Genomic DNA, 21,195 nt, shown 5'->3' on the forward strand with positions numbered 1-21,195 from the left:
ATCGATTCCTATTGGGGCGCGACTCACCGAAATATCGAGATCCGGTACCCTGGCCGAAATAATCGACATGTTTCGCGTTGTTTGACCATTGAACGTTCATTCATAGCGCGTTTTTTTAACACTTTGTCTATGTCTATTATATTTAAAATAATTTTCAATATTTTTTTAATTAACAAATTATATGTTATTATGTGCAAATAGAAAATAGTTTTTCTTTTTATCAGATTTTTATAAAGAATTATTTTTTTCTTGTCACAATTTACTGGATTACCTGTAAAATTCATAAACCATTTCACATTTTTTCTTTTTTTTTTATCAAATTTTTATTCTTATATAATGATAGAGGAATAGAAGGTTCTGTTCTAAATAACTTATCTCAGTGTTTACGTTCAATAAAGTTGTAAATCTGAAAAAATTTTATAGATAAATGTAAATACATATATTAATTATACCATACACGTAAAACAGGTGACCAAAACATAACATAACAATTAAATATTTTCTTGGCATTATATTTAGAAAAATGTTTATTAGGTGTTTTAACATATCTACAAATCTATAAACTAACATTTCCTGTTGTACTATACCATTCAGTTAGCAAATCATTTGCATTATTTGCTTGATCTTCAATATATAATTCCTCTCGTGTATATAATAACTACATGGAACACTTATTTCAGCTGCACCCAACAAACTTAATTCGTTCAATAATAAAAAGAGACTAATAAAAACCAAACGCGAGATAAAAGTGCAAATAAAAAAGTTTTAAAAGTAATTTCAACTATTTATTAGTTTAAATTAAATATTTCAGTTTCTAGGATCTGCTATAATTTGCTAAACAATCCGTAAACATTTCATGTATCTCCTGTATAAACAAAAATAGTAACACAAAAATAAGAAGGAAAATTTATACAAGAAAAGTGAATGTCAGTAGAATGAAATTCATATACGTACATTTAACATGGACGATTTAAAATTATGATCACAATTTAATTCTATGTTGTAAACGCCTCGGATTTTCGATTCGTCTCTCTTCAATTTCAATTTATAAACGATATAGGATCATATTTTGACACCTGTATATCTGTAGGCAGAACAATCGCAGTTTGTTTCCAATGAGTTGCATCATCGCGAGGTAATGTAGATAGTTCTGAACCATCTGGAAATTTGACCGCAAACCAAATAATGCATATCCCTTGATAATTTCCAGACTTCTCGCATAATATTTTTTTCCATCCAATAGATTTACTTCTTCTACAGAGATGTTATATTTTTAAATCCAATTAAGCAAGCAAGGTTTCACTCGCCAAAAGATTATCTGGATTTTAGAAGTAGCATTTCTGGCTTCACTGACTTGATTTTTCTTTACTTCTTTTCCAAGACCTCTAAATAAAAATTGAGTATATTGTTGAGTGACTATAGATTTTTTGAAATTATGATAGAAAAAGAATAAGAAAGAAAAAGAAAAAAGTAAATGCATTACTATATTTTTTAAACAATTTGAAACTTACAGAGATGGTAACGGCGAAGCAAACAATTTTGCTTCGGATGGGAATAACAAACCATCCTCTCGTAAGAAGTTATCTCTAGCAAAAAAATTACGGAATCTAATAATCCTACCTTTCAATCCATCCTCACCCTGCCAGATAAAACCCATCCATTGCGAAACATATTATGTCTATTTTCTCCAAACTATTCGAATGGATGTCCTCCACCTTACTATGAATTATTTTAATTGTATTCTGTAGATTATTTTCTATCGATACTTGTTTAATAGTCTTTGCCAACATGTTTGCTTCCACTGCATATACTTTCTTCACGCCAGCTTGAGCACAAAAAATTGATAATATACCTGCAAAAAAATGTATATATTATATATATATGTATTATTTTACATGTGTTATAATATAATATATCAAAGAAAGTAAAACCTACATATAATATATATTTATAATAATTAGTATATATAGATGTGTGTGTGTGTGTGTGTATACAGGGTGTCCGGTAATAGTCACGCCAACCGTCGTGTGCAGATTCTTGGGATCATTTGGAGACGATTTTTCCTCAGCAAAAATGTCGAGACACCAATAATTTTTGAGTTATAAGCGATTGAAAATAAAGGGTTTTTCGCAAACTAAGCCTTGTGGAAATAAAATAATAATAAATTCACATTCTTCAGTTAATTTTAGGTAGAGTTTATTTTAATAGAATTTTAATTTAAGGCTTAGTTACAAAGATACATGATGGCAAAAATTGAAAACATGCAAAAAATAATGACCTCCCTCGACATTTTCGCTGAGGAAAAATCGTCTCCAAATGATCCCAAGAATCTACACACGACGGTTGGCGTGACTATTACCGGACACCCTGTATATATATGTTAAATAAGTATGTTTATTCGTGCTTCAGGACCGTTAGCATGTAGGTCGAACGAATGTGTGTAAATACGCGTGATACGAGCGAGTGAGAAAGAGAGAGCTTTTGAGCGAGAGAAATAAAGATACGAATAATCCTATTGTATATGCCTTACGACGGCAGGCTCGATGGACGTGACGGAAGCTATCGAAAGCCATTGATTATCCGCGAATAATCTAGATCGACCGACTGATCACGCGCTAATCTCGTACTCCAATATCCTTCCGCCCAAAAGCGAAATCACTTACACTTGTGTTCCAAATAAAATCACTTGATAATCTACTTTATTAAATTTCAACAATTATAAGTATACGTGTGTAATTGATTGTAATACAAATATAATAATTTAATAATTTACTTCAACCAACATCCATCACTGTTTTATCTTGAAATTTTTCTTTCATATTAAAAATGGCATTCTTGTATGCCATTAAAACATGTATTTTGTTTAGCATTAATTTATGTATCTAAAAATACATTTAATAAATATATGCATACAATAAACATTATATAATCAATTATATACATATGTATTTTAATTACGTCGAATTTTTCGTAGCTTTTAAAATATTGATCCATTATTTACTAATATTTACAGGTAACACACAAGCTATAAATAAAAATTTTATATAGAATAATCCACACCTTTCTTTTGTTTCATATATATATATATATATATGATATTGCTATTTTTCTATATATTCAATTTCTGTTTTTCTATTTGACCTCAATTAAAAGATGTATAAATGTATCAAATATACTATACATACACGGTGTCCTATAAGGTATTGCTGAAACTATTTAGGTTTTATTCTGTATATACATACACAGATATCTGGAAAAATAAAATTATACGTTTAATAGAAAACATTTTATAGTTTAAATTTATTTAAGTATAATATATTCTATAATGGAAAATTCTTATTTAATTTAAAAAAACAAATTAAGGAGAAAAGCTCATTAATAATTCAATTAAAAGTACACTATATTAAGACTTTTTAAAGTACAAGCGCAGGCGGAAGAGCGCAAATGGCATAACAACACAATAAATAAATATGACGATCGTTAATTAATTGCAATCAAAATACAAATAGTAAAAACTTTGTGTCGTAGGTTTTTTCTATTGAAAAGAATCCTAAACGTTCGTGGAAAGTCCGGAAAATGCATTTAAGCGGATAGCCATTGACTAATAATGTATTAGTGATAAAAATAAAATTTTCAGAATAAAAGCGTGGATGTGATAAAAATTATTAGGCCTAAGACTATACTTTTTTTTTATGACGAAGAAGATGCTGGGACAAGAAGTTCAAGTATCTACCGGAGAAAGTAGGACAATGCCAGTCAAAAATTATTCTATTATTATAAAATATCATAGTAGTATCTAAAAAATTTAAACTATTGTCTCTATTGCTAAATATAATATTCGATTTATATATTATACATATACTTATTAGTCATTATACTGTCACATTTGCACAAACTCTCTGTTACGTATATTTCTCACTATACATGTAGTATATTTTTAATTATTTATATAATATTTATATCTTGCAATTTTATAGACAGAAAAGAATGCATTTATTTTGTTATAGCCCGAACTATAACCAGTAGTTATTAGAAATTAGAATTTACTGAATATCTTTATAGAATACTGTAAAGCATTTTTGCTTATAAAAGAGCGCTCTCGACAAACGCTCGTCGCGTGAAAACGCTAACGCAGCGAGACACGCGCGAAGCACCGGAAACCGCGAGATGCAAGCGAAGACCAGGGACTTCGACCTGCTTCGCTTGCAATTAGATCAAAAACGCGTGAGTATTGTTAACCAATCAGAGACCTGTTTCCAAGGGCCTCTCCCGAAAGAAATCCAAGAAACAAAGAGGAGATAGGACGGAGAGCCCGCCCGCGAAGGCAGTCTCGAATAAAACTCCTAAACATCAAGACGGAGTCTCGAATACAATTCCTAAACATCAAGACGTGGTCGCTAATAAGAAACCAGAACATCAGAACGAGACTCACTAACAAAGACCTGAATTATTGAGAGGAATACGAATATACGCTCATCGAATGTTACGCGAATATATATTTAAAGAAAGGACGAGAAATAAAGCGAAACCATATTCAATCCGAAATAAAAATATATTTAATCAAAAGAAGAGAGAATAATCTTCCTATCTTCCTACGACATCCCGGTCGACCCGAGGATCCTCATCCTTAATTCGGCGCAACCCCAGTGCCTTGTTCGAGGCACACAACAAAATTGGTGGCAGCGGTGGGATTGCGCCGACGGACCGCCAGGACCAGCAGGAACCTGAAGACCTGAAAACAATACAAAAGTATTAGAAAAATCAGGCACGTCGAAATAATCGACGGACAACACAGAAAGCAGCATACTAAAAAATAAGACCCGCAATACACACATACACAACGTGTGGAAGCAGGCACGTCAGTTAGAAAAACAGCTGACGGAAATAAGCAGAAGTCACCGTGCAGTGAAAGTGAAGGACGGACAACGCAAGCAGTACGAGGAGCGATAAGCAAGCAGCTGAGAACCGAGTAGGATCGCCAACGTCCCAAGGACAACGCCGACCTGCGACAATCTCACGGACAACGCATCATCACCGAGCGACGACCTGCCGTATCAATCACGAGCACCGAGCCGCCAGCCGTTATCAGCCCACGAGCGATCGAGTTGCAGCAGCAGCAGCCAAGCCGTACCGAGCGATAAAGAGCGTAACGATGCGAACCGTAATACTGTAAGTCCGATCCTTATAATATTTCTGCGTGAATGTCGGAAGGGAACAAGACATCCCCGAAACCGATAGCGAACAAATCTTGGCTACATAGCGACTCAGCCAAACGAGCGATTCAAGCGTTACCCTTAACTGTAGAAAGACTCGAGCGAGTTCGTAGAAAATTAGAGAACGAATATTCAAGCGAAAGCGAAAACGAATTACCCGCGAACGTCATTGTTAAACGCGAGTTCCCCTTCGATAGTTTTGACGAAAGTATACTAAAGACGCGAACAGACGGTAATAACGAAAATATAAAAGAAATTAAAATACGCGCAAGCAAAACCCCTAGCAACGCGTCACAGAAAAGCGGATGGTCAACTACGTACGATAGTAGCGATTTTGACTCTAACGAAGATAACATGTCGGTAATGCACACCCCACCAAATGGTGCAGCGGACGTATCCGTGGGTGCTGTGGACCGCGAAATTGGTCGCCTACGCGAAACTATAGAGCGCGGAAACGTACATCGCGTAGAAGTCGACGTACACAGGACACCCGCCGAACATAGGACACCCGTCGAAAACAACGCGAACGAGGAAAATCCTATTATGCGCGACGTATTGCAAGGCCTACGAGATTTACAAATCGAAATGCGGACAGAAATAAATAAAATGTACGATTGGAGGTCACGCGGAGAGAGATCAGACGACAGTCGTCAAAGCTCCCGCGAACGCGCACGCAAACGGGATGCAAATAGGCACCGCGATAATCGACATCTCCGTGAACACACCCGTAATCAAAATGCGGAAGAGAGATGCGACAGTCGGCAAGATCTACGCGAACTCACTCCCGAGCGAGACAGAAATAATCAACGTGATCACCGCGACTACCCTCGAAATCGAGACGCAGGAGATCGACGGAATCTACGCGAACACACACGCGAACAGGGAGCGGATAGGCGCTTAGACAATAGGCAGATTAGATCCCGCGAACGCGCTTATGATCGAGATTCGGACGAAGAGCACGAGCCTCGTATGGCTTACGGACGAACCGAGCGTGACATCCGAAATCGGCGGAATGCCTCACAACGGTACATGTCACTAAAGGAGGCGCGAATAATGATACCGGAGTTCGACGGCACAACGCGAACCCGATTACAAGAATTTCTAAACTCCTGTACGTACGCAATTAAAAATATTCACCCTGATGACGAGGAAGCGTTAATTCAAGGAATATTATTTACTAAATTACGGGGAAAAGCCATGCAAGATTTCGAGACACGAGACATTCAAACGTTCGAAGAATTGAAAGACCAACTAGAAAATTCTTATCAAAGTAAGCGGAGTACAGCGCATTTACAAATCGAGTTCAATTCGCTCAAGCAAAACTTTAACGAACCGGCACAGAGTTTCGGACAACGCGTCGACAAACTTGCCAGGAAATTATATAGCTCAATGATTGAGGGAGAAAAGCGTTCGAGCACCTATAAGCGTGCTATTTTAGAAACCATACAAAGCCAAGCATTATTAAATTTCCAATTCGGGTTACGTAACGAATTGAAAATACTCGTGCGATCACAACGATACACAACACTCCAAGAAGCGATAACGGGCGCAACCGCAGAAGAAAAGTTAATAGGATCTAACGCATCGCGAATGACAAATGCATCACAAAGCAAAACTGGGCAACAACCGCGACAAGGTCAACATAAAACCACGCAATGTTATAAATGCGGAAAATCGGGACATTACGGACGCGATTGCCGCAGCAGTAAATACGCGCTCCCAAAACCGGACAAGCCCCCTCGCGCAAATACCGTAGAGAAATTCTGCAATTATTGCAAAAAACGCGGACATAATCGCGACGAGTGTTGGACTTTAAATGGAAGGCCGAAAACAAATACACCGGACCGCGATAAGGGAACCGATAATAAAAAATCGCGAAGCATAAAAAGCAGTGGTATCAACGCAGAGTACTAATCGCGAAAAAGAGATACCGACTCCGAGTATAGCAGTGACGAGGAAGAACGGCAAGAAGAAAATAATAAAAAGACACGCGCGATAGAATATCAGGTGACTCACGTGCGACAGACGCCTCGTGGAGCAGCGAGCCTGAATTTAATAACTCTACCTATACGCGAAGTAAAGAACGGCAAGATTAACATGCTCTACGATTCTGGAGCTACTGTCTCTTTAATAAAAGTTAAACACCTGAAAGGTGAAACCGAGATATACAACGACAAAATTACTTTGATCGGCATAACCGGGCATAAAGCGCGAACAATAGGAAAATTCTACGCGACTATCGATCTAGGCAGCCGAAAAATCAAACACGCGATTTATGTCGTAAAGGACGACTTCCCAATGGAATACGAAGGGATCATAGGAATCGATTTTCTACAAAAGCAACAAGTCCCGTGCGATTACAAAAAACAGGAGATTCAAATAGGAAACGCCGTATTAAAATTACGACCGTACAATAAAATTCAATTAAAACCGCGTAGCGAAACGATAATACAAGCGGCAACGAATCGTAATAAGATAGGCGTGATAAAGGCCGAAGAAACAGCACCGGGAATATATATCGGACAATGCCTGGTAGAACCAAAAAATTTTGTGTGCCCCGTCAGTATAATTAATACGACCGACGAGACCGTAGAGATTAGTACGCCGCTCGTAACCGTAGAAGACATATGTGAAGATAACGCACACAAAGTATACACGATACACACGGGCGACACTCATAACTCGTCAACGCGCGACGAACGAATCTGACAATTATTACGCACGGATCATCTAAACGTCGAAGAAAAACGCTCAGTACAACGGATATGCGAAGAATATAGCGATATATTTCATTTAAATGAAGAACCACTGACATGCACCGCGACGATAAAGCACGAGATAAACGCGCGCGCCGACACCTCGCCCGTCAACGTAAGACCATACCGCCTTCCCGAGAAGCATAAAGCAGAAGTAAATAAGCAAGTGCAAGGAATGCTAAAAGACCAAATTATTAGAACAAGCATGAGTCAATGGAATGCTCCATTATTAGTAGTGCCGAAAAAAGCCGATGCGTCAGGAAAACAAAGACTCAGGGTAGTAGTAGACTTCCGAAAAGTTAACGATTTAACTATAGGCGACTCATTTCCCCTGCCTAATATTACCGATATATTGGACCAGTTAGGGAACGCCAAATATTTTACGACGCTTGATCTAGCATCAGGATATCACCAGATACCGATGGCTGAGCGCGATAAAAACAAAACCGCCTTTTCAACCCCCTATGGACACTACGAGTTCAACCGAATGCCGTTTGGATTAAAAAACGCGCCTGCGACCTTCCAACGATTAATGAATTCGGTACTAACAGGGATACAAGGGCTCAGATGTCTCGTTTATCTCGACGACATCGTAATATACGGATCCAGTTTGGAGGATCATAACAAAAGACTCGTGGAAGTACTACAGAGATTACGAAAACATAATTTAAAATTGCAACCGGAAAAGTGCGAATTTTTACGTAAAGAAGTAATATACTTAGGGCATATTATTTCCGAGAACGGCATATTACCCGATCCGTCGAAACTAGACGCGGTAAAAAATTTTCCGACGCCACAAAAAATAAAAGACATACAATCGTTTATCGGACTAGCGGGCTACTATCGCAAATTCATTGAAGATTTCTCGCGAATCGCGAAACCGTTAACAAAACTAACAAAAAAGACGGAAGTTTTTGTATGGGGAAACGAACAACAAATCGCGTTCGACACCCTAAAAGAAAAATTAATGACCGCACCAGTGTTAAAATATCCGGACTTCATCGAAGAATTCAACGTGACCACCGATGCCTCCGACTACGCAATCGGAGCCGTGCTGTCACAGGGACCGGTAGGAAATGACCGACCTATCGCTTACGCCAGCCGAGTGTTATCTCGGGCAGAGCAAAATTATAATACGACCGAAAAAGAATTGTTAGCAATCGTATGGGCAGTTAAACATTTTCGACCATATGTCTATGGAACAAAATTTAAAATAATAACCGACCATAAACCTCTAATTTGGCTATTTAACGTCACGGACCCCGGATCAAGACTCATCCGCTGGAGATTAAAATTAGAAGAATACGATTACGAGATAATTCACAAGGCCGGACGAGCAAACGCGAACGCCGACGCGTTAAGTCGACACGTAACTCGAGATGCAAGCGAGAAAAGAAAGAGAGAAATCTTCAAAGTAGAAGAAGAGGAAGAAGAGAGAGAAGAAAAACTCGCCGATAACGCTAGAGTATATACCGAAGAGGAGAAACAACAAATACTCTACGAATATCATGATGCACCCACAGGAGGACATCAGGGAATCGAACGCACAATAAAAAGAATTCGATTAAAACATAACTGGCCAGGATTAACAAGAGACGTCGAAAAATATATCTCGAAATGCGAATCCTGCCAGAAAAATAAATTATCGCGACGAGTAAAAGCACCCCTCATTATTACGGACACGCCGAGTAAACCATTCGAGAAATGCGCGCTAGATATAGTTGGACCGTTAACAATTACTAATAACGGAAATAAATATTTACTAACTTTCCAAGATAATTTAACAAAATTTAGCAAAGCGATACCGATCGCAAACCAAGAAGCTAACACGATCGCGAAAGAATTCGCCACGAAAATAATTTTCGAATACGGAATTCCCGAAAAAATTCTAACCGACCAAGGAACAAATTTTGTAAGTGAAATATTTAAGAATACGTGCAAATTACTTAAAATCGATAAAATTCAGACAACAGCTTATCACCCCGAAAGCAACGGAGCATTAGAGCGTTCACACCGTACGTTAGCCGAATATTTAAGACACTATATAAATGCCGACCAAACAGACTGGGACGAGTGGATTCCCTACGCAATGTTTACGTATAACACGACCCCACACACGGTTACGGGGCATACACCTTTCGAATTAGTATACGGGCATCAAGCGGACCTACCGACAGCTCTAGCGAGACCGCCCAAACTAACGTATAGTTACGACGACTACTCGCAAGAATTAAAAGAAAGAATACGGGCGTCAAATCAACTCGCGAAAGAGAATATTAAAGAAGACAAAATAAAAGCCAAAGGGTACTACGATAAATCCGCGAAAGAAACAAAATTTAAGATAGGCGACAAAGTACTAGTATACGACGAGACGCTCCGACGGGGACGATCGAAAAAATTAGATGCACTATGGGCAGGACCTTACGTAATAACTGAAAAGAATTCCGACGTAAACTACACAATTAAAAAAGGAAGAAAAGCAGTGCGCATGCATACGAATAGACTAAAGCTATTTATAGAAAATTAATACTTACTTAATTATCTTCCTCGTCGGTGTCACGGTCAGCGAAACCGTAAGGAAGAGGCCGCCCTTGTTGTAAGGCCTCAAGGGTCCGCATGGCCGGAATCATAAACGCCTCTTCGGGAGGCACAGGCACCACCTCCTGCACAGTACGCACCCCAGTGGCAACGTCAACGGACACCCGAAGGGAAAACGGGGTGCCCGCGGTCCGGCGGATAGCCGCACGGGCCCGTCCTAAACGGGTGGCGGGTAGCTCCGGCCCCACCACCGGTGCACGACGCACCGCACGCCTACACCCGGAGCATAAAGGCTCCCACCACGGAGTAAAATCGCCACAAGCCACGCAGTTGAACCACAATTCAGAACTCATTATAAAAAATTTTTTTTTATCAATCTTTGCGGCACCAAAGTTGTCATAAGACTAAGCGATGAGATGCAGAAGCATCTCAGGACTCAAGAGTCACATAAGAAACTAACACCTTTCTCACCTGATAAAAGTTGCGAACCAAAGCAATACCATTAAAGATAAAATAAACACTCAATATATTATTACAGGACACTCGCACTCTTAATCTGCAACGCTGCAGCATCCGCGAATCAACGCGAGAAGAATCGACCGTATAAAATAACGGAATTCAAGCATAGCCCAGGGATATACTTTGAGCAAATTGGTCAACTACACTATTCCAAGAAAACATGGAAATTAGTAGTAAAATTAGACTTAGCACCCCTAAACTACAGACAAGAACAAATAAAAAGTTATCTAAAACAAACAGAAATAATGTGCGATTCAACGATTTTGCGACTTCCTTATTATAAGAACATATGTATCAATTCAAATAATATCGCGAAACGAAAATTAAAATATTTAAATAACATAATGAATCAAATCAACACTATATACAAAAGACCTATAACCAAACGTCGAGGACTAATAGACGGAATAGGCTCAATAGCGAAAACATTATTCGGGACCATGGACGCAAATGACGAAAAACGCATAAACGAACAGCTAGAATTATTAGAAAATAATCGACAAGTAACAGAACACGCGATTAGAAACCAATTAAAATTAGTAAATGCTACTGTAGCGCATTTAGATAAATTAGAAAATATAATTGAACATAACGAGAAAATATTGCGAAAAACAATAACCGAATCTATTTCTTTAGAGGAAATACGTGACCATTTCAGGGCCATAGATACAATTCTAAGCGAATTAGTAAAGGACGCAGAAAATATAATGGAATATTTAACATATATACGAAAAGGCGAAATGCACCCTAAATTAATGCCAATTAATGACATTGTAATCCATTTAAAAGAAGCGGCAGCGCAACTGCCTGAAGGATTATATTTTCCTTTTAAAGTCCACACAGACGACTGGTCAGCGATAGAAAAAAACACCGCGATAACAGCGTACTGTGATCCGACAACAATATATACTATTTTGCGTTTCCCTTTAATTGCGCAACCGACCTATGATATTGTAAAAGTAATAAAATTCCCCACACCATCCTATAATAATGTATACAATTATATCAAAATAGATAATCAAATAATTGTTATAGATAAAGAAAAATTAACATATGCGACAATGACGGAAAGCGAATTGCGAAATTGTAATAAAATTAATACACAATATGTATGTAAACGCAATTCACCTATACACCGCGTAGATTTAGACGCACCATGCGAAATTCAAATGTATACGCAACGACAACATTATCAGAGCAAATGTAATGTAAGACACTATGTCTCGACCCACATGTTATGGATAGCATTACACCAAGAGCACACTTGGTTATACTCGACGGACGCCGAACAAACGATAACCATACAATGTGACGGTCAGCTTGAAAATAAAATAATAAGAAATACCGGCGAAATTACGCTAAACGGAAATTGTAAACTGACAACACCAGACACAATAATAGAAACAGAAGAAAAAACATACGAAACCGTTCTAGAAACCTTTCTACCTAGTATCAATATAACAATTCCAGGAGACGAAAATATAACAAGACATAACGAAGACACGCTAGAAAATATCTCACAACATCGTTTAGAATTAACAAACCTCAAAGCCAAATTAACAGATATAGATAACGACTTACAAAACAACGAACAAAACTTCTACGCAACGAAACAATTTATCTATCCGATGACATCTAGCGGAATAATAATAATATTAATTATAATAACCATTATAGTATTTTGGATAATAATACGACAAAGAAATAAAAACAAAAGACGACCATCAGTTAGGATAGTCGATGACTCTGGCATACCAAGGTCAATATTAAGAAGAAGCCAAAGTACTAGATTTTAGAAATAAGAAACGATTATAAAACTACATTGTAAACGGGAATTATAACTGTACGTAGCATTAGAAATAATCTTAACAAAAATAAGATAAGAAAGAAGCAGTGGTATCAACGCAGAGTACTAGAAAAGAATGCATTTATTTTGTTATAGCCCGAACTATAACCAGTAGTTATTAGAAATTAGAATTTACTGAATATCTTTATAGAATACTGTAAAGCATTTTTGCTTATAAAAGAGCGCTCTCGACAAACGCTCGTCGCGTGAAAACGCTAACGCAGCGAGACACGCGCGAAGCACCGGAAACCGCGAGATGCAAGCGAAGACCAGGGACTTCGACCTGCTTCGCTTGCAATTAGATCAAAAACGCGTGAGTATTGTTAACCAATCAGAGACCTGTTTCCAAGGGCCTCTCCCGAAAGAAATCCAAGAAACAAAGAGGAGATAGGACGGAGAGCCCGCCCGCGAAGGCAGTCTCGAATAAAACTCCTAAACATCAAGACGGAGTCTCGAATACAATTCCTAAACATCAAGACGTGGTCGCTAATAAGAAACCAGAACATCAGAACGAGACTCACTAACAAAGACCTGAATTATTGAGAGGAATACGAATATACGCTCATCGAATGTTACGCGAATATATATTTAAAGAAAGGACGAGAAATAAAGCGAAACCATATTCAATCCGAAATAAAAATATATTTAATCAAAAGAAGAGAGAATAATCTTCCTATCTTCCTACGACATCCCGGTCGACCCGAGGATCCTCATCCTTAATTCGGCGCAACCCCAGTGCCTTGTTCGAGGCACACAACAAAATTGGTGGCAGCGGTGGGATTGCGCCGACGGACCGCCAGGACCAGCAGGAACCTGAAGACCTGAAAACAATACAAAAGTATTAGAAAAATCAGGCACGTCGAAATAATCGACGGACAACACAGAAAGCAGCATACTAAAAAATAAGACCCGCAATACACACATACACAACGTGTGGAAGCAGGCACGTCAGTTAGAAAAACAGCTGACGGAAATAAGCAGAAGTCACCGTGCAGTGAAAGTGAAGGACGGACAACGCAAGCAGTACGAGGAGCGATAAGCAAGCAGCTGAGAACCGAGTAGGATCGCCAACGTCCCAAGGACAACGCCGACCTGCGACAATCTCACGGACAACGCATCATCACCGAGCGACGACCTGCCGTATCAATCACGAGCACCGAGCCGCCAGCCGTTATCAGCCCACGAGCGATCGAGTTGCAGCAGCAGCAGCCAAGCCGTACCGAGCGATAAAGAGCGTAACGATGCGAACCGTAATACTGTAAGTCCGATCCTTATAATATTTCTGCGTGAATGTCGGAAGGGAACAAGACATCCCCGAAACCGATAGCGAACAAATCTTGGCTACATAGCGACTCAGCCAAACGAGCGATTCAAGCGTTACCCTTAACTGTAGAAAGACTCGAGCGAGTTCGTAGAAAATTAGAGAACGAATATTCAAGCGAAAGCGAAAACGAATTACCCGCGAACGTCATTGTTAAACGCGAGTTCCCCTTCGATAGTTTTGACGAAAGTATACTAAAGACGCGAACAGACGGTAATAACGAAAATATAAAAGAAATTAAAATACGCGCAAGCAAAACCCCTAGCAACGCGTCACAGAAAAGCGGATGGTCAACTACGTACGATAGTAGCGATTTTGACTCTAACGAAGATAACATGTCGGTAATGCACACCCCACCAAATGGTGCAGCGGACGTATCCGTGGGTGCTGTGGACCGCGAAATTGGTCGCCTACGCGAAACTATAGAGCGCGGAAACGTACATCGCGTAGAAGTCGACGTACACAGGACACCCGCCGAACATAGGACACCCGTCGAAAACAACGCGAACGAGGAAAATCCTATTATGCGCGACGTATTGCAAGGCCTACGAGATTTACAAATCGAAATGCGGACAGAAATAAATAAAATGTACGATTGGAGGTCACGCGGAGAGAGATCAGACGACAGTCGTCAAAGCTCCCGCGAACGCGCACGCAAACGGGATGCAAATAGGCACCGCGATAATCGACATCTCCGTGAACACACCCGTAATCAAAATGCGGAAGAGAGATGCGACAGTCGGCAAGATCTACGCGAACTCACTCCCGAGCGAGACAGAAATAATCAACGTGATCACCGCGACTACCCTCGAAATCGAGACGCAGGAGATCGACGGAATCTACGCGAACACACACGCGAACAGGGAGCGGATAGGCGCTTAGACAATAGGCAGATTAGATCCCGCGAACGCGCTTATGATCGAGATTCGGACGAAGAGCACGAGCCTCGTATGGCTTACGGACGAACCGAGCGTGACATCCGAAATCGGCGGAATGCCTCACAACGGTACATGTCACTAAAGGAGGCGCGAATAATGATACCGGAGTTCGACGGCACAACGCGAACCCGATTACAAGAATTTCTAAACTCCTGTACGTACGCAATTAAAAATATTCACCCTGATGACGAGGAAGCGTTAATTCAAGGAATATTATTTACTAAATTACGGGGAAAAGCCATGCAAGATTTCGAGACACGAGACATTCAAACGTTCGAAGAATTGAAAGACCAACTAGAAAATTCTTATCAAAGTAAGCGGAGTACAGCGCATTTACAAATCGAGTTCAATTCGCTCAAGCAAAACTTTAACGAACCGGCACAGAGTTTCGGACAACGCGTCGACAAACTTGCCAGGAAATTATATAGCTCAATGATTGAGGGAGAAAAGCGTTCGAGCACCTATAAGCGTGCTATTTTAGAAACCATACAAAGCCAAGCATTATTAAATTTCCAATTCGGGTTACGTAACGAATTGAAAATACTCGTGCGATCACAACGATACACAACACTCCAAGAAGCGATAACGGGCGCAACCGCAGAAGAAAAGTTAATAGGATCTAACGCATCGCGAATGACAAATGCATCACAAAGCAAAACTGGGCAACAACCGCGACAAGGTCAACATAAAACCACGCAATGTTATAAATGCGGAAAATCGGGACATTACGGACGCGATTGCCGCAGCAGTAAATACGCGCTCCCAAAACCGGACAAGCCCCCTCGCGCAAATACCGTAGAGAAATTCTGCAATTATTGCAAAAAACGCGGACATAATCGCGACGAGTGTTGGACTTTAAATGGAAGGCCGAAAACAAATACACCGGACCGCGATAAGGGAACCGATAATAAAAAATCGCGAAGCATAAATAAAATTGAGAACAGTAAGAAACCGAAATCGCGAAAAAGAGATACCGACTCCGAGTATAGCAGTGACGAGGAAGAACGGCAAGAAGAAAATAATAAAAAGACACGCGCGATAGAATATCAGGTGACTCACGTGCGACAGACGCCTCGTGGAGCAGCGAGCCTGAATTTAATAACTCTACCTATACGCGAAGTAAAGAACGGCAAGATTAACATGCTCTACGATTCTGGAGCTACTGTCTCTTTAATAAAAGTTAAACACCTGAAAGGTGAAACCGAGATATACAACGACAAAATTACTTTGATCGGCATAACCGGGCATAAAGCGCGAACAATAGGAAAATTCTACGCGACTATCGATCTAGGCAGCCGAAAAATCAAACACGCGATTTATGTCGTAAAGGACGACTTCCCAATGGAATACGAAGGGATCATAGGAATCGATTTTCTACAAAAGCAACAAGTCCCGTGCGATTACAAAAAACAGGAGATTCAAATAGGAAACGCCGTATTAAAATTACGACCGTACAATAAAATTCAATTAAAACCGCGTAGCGAAACGATAATACAAGCGGCAACGAATCGTAATAAGATAGGCGTGATAAAGGCCGAAGAAACAGCACCGGGAATATATATCGGACAATGCCTGGTAGAACCAAAAAATTTTGTGTGCCCCGTCAGTATAATTAATACGACCGACGAGACCGTAGAGATTAGTACGCCGCTCGTAACCGTAGAAGACATATGTGAAGATAACGCACACAAAGTATACACGATACACACGGGCGACACTCATAACTCGTCAACGCGCGACGAACGAATCTGACAATTATTACGCACGGATCATCTAAACGTCGAAGAAAAACGCTCAGTACAACGGATATGCGAAGAATATAGCGATATATTTCATTTAAATGAAGAACCACTGACATGCACCGCGACGATAAAGCACGAGATAAACGCGCGCGCCGACACCTCGCCCGTCAACGTAAGACCATACCGCCTTCCCGAGAAGCATAAAGCAGAAGTAAATAAGCAAGTGCAAGGAATGCTAAAAGACCAAATTATTAGAACAAGCATGAGTCAATGGAATGCTCCATTATTAGTAGTGCCGAAAAAAGCCGATGCGTCAGGAAAACAAAGACTCAGGGTAGTAGTAGACTTCCGAAAAGTTAACGATTTAACTATAGGCGACTCATTTCCCCTGCCTAATATTACCGATATATTGGACCAGTTAGGGAACGCCAAATATTTTACGACGCTTGATCTAGCATCAGGATATCACCAGATACCGATGGCTGAGCGCGATAAAAACAAAACCGCCTTTTCAACCCCCTATGGACACTACGAGTTCAACCGAATGCCGTTTGGATTAAAAAACGCGCCTGCGACCTTCCAACGATTAATGAATTCGGTACTAACAGGGATACAAGGGCTCAGATGTCTCGTTTATCTCGACGACATCGTAATATACGGATCCAGTTTGGAGGATCATAACAAAAGACTCGTGGAAGTACTACAGAGATTACGAAAACATAATTTAAAATTGCAACCGGAAAAGTGCGAATTTTTACGTAAAGAAGTAATATACTTAGGGCATATTATTTCCGAGAACGGCATATTACCCGATCCGTCGAAACTAGACGCGGTAAAAAATTTTCCGACGCCACAAAAAATAAAAGACATACAATCGTTTATCGGACTAGCGGGCTACTATCGCAAATTCATTGAAGATTTCTCGCGAATCGCGAAACCGTTAACAAAACTAACAAAAAAGACGGAAGTTTTTGTATGGGGAAACGAACAACAAATCGCGTTCGACACCCTAAAAGAAAAATTAATGACCGCACCAGTGTTAAAATATCCGGACTTCATCGAAGAATTCAACGTGACCACCGATGCCTCCGACTACGCAATCGGAGCCGTGCTGTCACAGGGACCGGTAGGAAATGACCGACCTATCGCTTACGCCAGCCGAGTGTTATCTCGGGCAGAGCAAAATTATAATACGACCGAAAAAGAATTGTTAGCAATCGTATGGGCAGTTAAACATTTTCGACCATATGTCTATGGAACAAAATTTAAAATAATAACCGACCATAAACCTCTAATTTGGCTATTTAACGTCACGGACCCCGGATCAAGACTCATCCGCTGGAGATTAAAATTAGAAGAATACGATTACGAGATAATTCACAAGGCCGGACGAGCAAACGCGAACGCCGACGCGTTAAGTCGACACGTAACTCGAGATGCAAGCGAGAAAAGAAAGAGAGAAATCTTCAAAGTAGAAGAAGAGGAAGAAGAGAGAGAAGAAAAACTCGCCGATAACGCTAGAGTATATACCGAAGAGGAGAAACAACAAATACTCTACGAATATCATGATGCACCCACAGGAGGACATCAGGGAATCGAACGCACAATAAAAAGAATTCGATTAAAACATAACTGGCCAGGATTAACAAGAGACGTCGAAAAATATATCTCGAAATGCGAATCCTGCCAGAAAAATAAATTATCGCGACGAGTAAAAGCACCCCTCATTATTACGGACACGCCGAGTAAACCATTCGAGAAATGCGCGCTAGATATAGTTGGACCGTTAACAATTACTAATAACGGAAATAAATATTTACTAACTTTCCAAGATAATTTAACAAAATTTAGCAAAGCGATACCGATCGCAAACCAAGAAGCTAACACGATCGCGAAAGAATTCGCCACGAAAATAATTTTCGAATACGGAATTCCCGAAAAAATTCTAACCGACCAAGGAACAAATTTTGTAAGTGAAATATTTAAGAATACGTGCAAATTACTTAAAATCGATAAAATTCAGACAACAGCTTATCACCCCGAAAGCAACGGAGCATTAGAGCGTTCACACCGTACGTTAGCCGAATATTTAAGACACTATATAAATGCCGACCAAACAGACTGGGACGAGTGGATTCCCTACGCAATGTTTACGTATAACACGACCCCACACACGGTTACGGGGCATACACCTTTCGAATTAGTATACGGGCATCAAGCGGACCTACCGACAGCTCTAGCGAGACCGCCCAAACTAACGTATAGTTACGACGACTACTCGCAAGAATTAAAAGAAAGAATACGGGCGTCAAATCAACTCGCGAAAGAGAATATTAAAGAAGACAAAATAAAAGCCAAAGGGTACTACGATAAATCCGCGAAAGAAACAAAATTTAAGATAGGCGACAAAGTACTAGTATACGACGAGACGCTCCGACGGGGACGATCGAAAAAATTAGATGCACTATGGGCAGGACCTTACGTAATAACTGAAAAGAATTCCGACGTAAACTACACAATTAAAAAAGGAAGAAAAGCAGTGCGCATGCATACGAATAGACTAAAGCTATTTATAGAAAATTAATACTTACTTAATTATCTTCCTCGTCGGTGTCACGGTCAGCGAAACCGTAAGGAAGAGGCCGCCCTTGTTGTAAGGCCTCAAGGGTCCGCATGGCCGGAATCATAAACGCCTCTTCGGGAGGCACAGGCACCACCTCCTGCACAGTACGCACCCCAGTGGCAACGTCAACGGACACCCGAAGGGAAAACGGGGTGCCCGCGGTCCGGCGGATAGCCGCACGGGCCCGTCCTAAACGGGTGGCGGGTAGCTCCGGCCCCACCACCGGTGCACGACGCACCGCACGCCTACACCCGGAGCATAAAGGCTCCCACCACGGAGTAAAATCGCCACAAGCCACGCAGTTGAACCACAATTCAGAACTCATTATAAAAAATTTTTTTTTATCAATCTTTGCGGCACCAAAGTTGTCATAAGACTAAGCGATGAGATGCAGAAGCATCTCAGGACTCAAGAGTCACATAAGAAACTAACACCTTTCTCACCTGATAAAAGTTGCGAACCAAAGCAATACCATTAAAGATAAAATAAACACTCAATATATTATTACAGGACACTCGCACTCTTAATCTGCAACGCTGCAGCATCCGCGAATCAACGCGAGAAGAATCGACCGTATAAAATAACGGAATTCAAGCATAGCCCAGGGATATACTTTGAGCAAATTGGTCAACTACACTATTCCAAGAAAACATGGAAATTAGTAGTAAAATTAGACTTAGCACCCCTAAACTACAGACAAGAACAAATAAAAAGTTATCTAAAACAAACAGAAATAATGTGCGATTCAACGATTTTGCGACTTCCTTATTATAAGAACATATGTATCAATTCAAATAATATCGCGAAACGAAAATTAAAATATTTAAATAACATAATGAATCAAATCAACACTATATACAAAAGACCTATAACCAAACGTCGAGGACTAATAGACGGAATAGGCTCAATAGCGAAAACATTATTCGGGACCATGGACGCAAATGACGATTATTTTGTCGAGAACGCATTTTCTTGTATATAAGCAGGAAGGAATGTAATACGGAACTAAGAGGGGAGCAAGTAATTATTGTGGGATCACTGAGTTTCGCCGCGAGATTTTCTCCTCGGTAACCCTGCCTTCAGTAGTACTGATAACGAGATAATGAGACCGCATACGTGTCTAATTGGAAAATATTGCCGTACGTGCAAAGTTTCGGTTAAAGCGCAGCAGGCATTAACAAGAAAGTTTTAGTCCATGCGGTTTAGTCTACGTTTTCTTTTCTCTGGAAAACAAGCTACGAAACCTTCGTGGCACACACATCGCAAGAGCATCCGTTTATGTGTGGCCTTTTAATCGTCGCACTGATATTCGAAAAAGCCAATATTTACAGGATTAGTTATCCCTTTTTTTTAATTAAATAATTTCCTAATAAAAATCTGATTGGATCAAGTCGTCATTTTATTTTAAATTTACACGTATAAAAAGTATTGGATAAGAAACAGCGTGTATAAAATTTTATATAAATATTCTTTGACAACTCACTATTAATTAATTGCATTAATAACTAATAAATAATTAATACATTATTAATTTTATTTTTGTATTAGATACTATTCTCGTAATCATGAAATATATATTTCTGGATCGCGAGAACAAGGAAGTGTAGCACGTGAGAGGATAGACATAAAATGTGTGCGAAGATAGAATCCTTTATAAATTTGCTTAATATAACCGGCTAAATGCGAGTACTCTGCGTTG

The 21,195-nt window shown here is 39.9% G+C and overlaps 1 pseudogene; it reads right to left on the reverse strand.

The window, feature by feature from the left end:
* Positions 1-814: 814 nt before the first annotated feature.
* On the reverse strand, positions 815-2,994 carry LOC145947783 (protein arginine N-methyltransferase 1-like; annotated as a pseudogene).
* Positions 2,995-21,195: the final 18,201 nt, after the last annotated feature.

This window comes from Prenolepis imparis, unplaced genomic scaffold (assembly GCF_030444845.1).
Source record: "Prenolepis imparis isolate NDT839.2.m4 unplaced genomic scaffold, iyPreImpa1.0 SCAF_143, whole genome shotgun sequence".
NCBI classification, from domain to species: domain Eukaryota; kingdom Metazoa; phylum Arthropoda; class Insecta; order Hymenoptera; family Formicidae; genus Prenolepis; species Prenolepis imparis.